Here is a 1,522-nt window from a genome sequence, read left to right on the forward strand (position 1 = left end):
TTTTTGTCTTCAGAGATACTTCAAGCTTCCTCTCTGTAAATCTGTTGCATTCTGTTGAGATAATCTTTGTATCTAGAACCAAAATACACCCAGTTTTCTGGCCAGTCTGTAAAAGTGCTGGCTTGGAGTTTAGAAATGGTAATTCAAAACAGTGCAATATTTTCCACACAAAATGAAAAACTGTGTCCCTATAGAATGAAAACTGTGAAGGCAGCATACTTCAAGCTTCCTCTCTGTAAATCTGTTGCATTCTGTTGAGATAATCTTTGTATCTAGAACCAAAATACACCCAGTTTTCTGGCCAGTCTGTAAAAGTGCTGGCTTGGAGTTTAGAAATGGTAATTCAAAACAGTGCAATATTTTCCACACAAAATGAAAAACTGTGTCCCTATAGAATGAAAACTGTGAAGGCAGCTCAGATGTTGGGTTTTCAGCACTGCCACTGACGGTTGTGTTCCCTGTGATAAAATATGGTCAGTGAGGGGCACTCACTGGAATGTGATTTGAGAGCAGATGAAAAGAAAAGGTGGCACATGTGAATATATAGATACAGATTTATAGATTACACGTCTGTTATATATGATATGCCACGGCAGCAAGACTTTGTTATAGTGTGAGGGAAGGAAGAGGGGCAGGGAAGGCAAAGGTTCCCACCCTTTCAGCAACGTGATTGTCTCGGGGAGCATCCCACAAGCACATGGATTGTGTGGCCACCACCTGTGCTGGCAGTCCAACCACCCTTCCATGTGAGAACTGCAGAGCTTCCTAGCAGGGCAGGGATGAGTTCAGGTTCTTTGCCTTGCTTTGGATCAGCAGTTGCAGCAGCCATGGAGGGGCTGGCTTCATGGGGCAAGGCTTCTGCAGTGAGATTCAGGAGTTGGCATTCGGGCAGCAATGTGTGCCCATCCTGGTGCATGTGATTTCATACATTTGTGTTCTCTTTTTATGCAGGGAAATGGATTTTGCTTTCACGGCCTCATAGCCTATCCCGTTGATCATATTGACCATGGAGGAACATAGACTACACATGAAGCCTTCTGGATCCACAGCTGCATCTTCCATAGCACTGATTCTGGAAAACACACGCTGAACAGTCATCAATCCCTGAAGAGAGCGTGACTTTTACTTTCTTTTTTTATTTTTTTTCCGGGCCACCCACTCCGTTGTTTTTCTCCACTGAGCGATAACTAACTTGTTAAGACTCAGCACCCAGTTGTCACTTGAGGAATGTACTGTGTCAAAGCCCTGCAGACTTCTGGATCTTTTTTTTCCTCCCCTTCTGCTTTCTCTTCCTACCTTCAGTTTTATTTATATATTTTGTTATTTTCTCTCCTCATCCCCCTGGCTGTCACTACTGCATCTCGGACGAATGCAGGTGACGGAGCACTACACATCTTACCATGGACACCAGGCCAGGTGCCACAGCAAAAACCCAGTTCCTGTGAGCTGCCTATGTACATTGCTGAAGTGACATTTTACACTAAAGGTGCCATTGCAGTGATATAAATATATTTTTTTCCTT

At 43.7% G+C, this 1,522-nt stretch overlaps 1 protein-coding gene across 1 annotated transcript in view; it reads left to right on the top strand.

Annotated features, from left to right (window-relative positions):
• Positions 1-1,046, top strand: part of EPHA4 (EPH receptor A4) — a 103,109-nt gene extending 102,063 nt beyond the window's left edge. The window contains exon 17 of the mRNA XM_009077442.1: positions 952-1,046. The gene's annotated coding sequence lies outside the window, so the exon portion shown is untranslated. The remainder of the gene's footprint in view (positions 1-951) is intronic.
• The last annotated feature ends 476 nt before the right edge of the window (positions 1,047-1,522 follow it).

This window comes from Acanthisitta chloris, unplaced genomic scaffold (assembly GCF_000695815.1).
Source record: "Acanthisitta chloris isolate BGI_N310 unplaced genomic scaffold, ASM69581v1 scaffold6286, whole genome shotgun sequence".
Lineage (NCBI taxonomy): Eukaryota > Metazoa > Chordata > Aves > Passeriformes > Acanthisittidae > Acanthisitta > Acanthisitta chloris.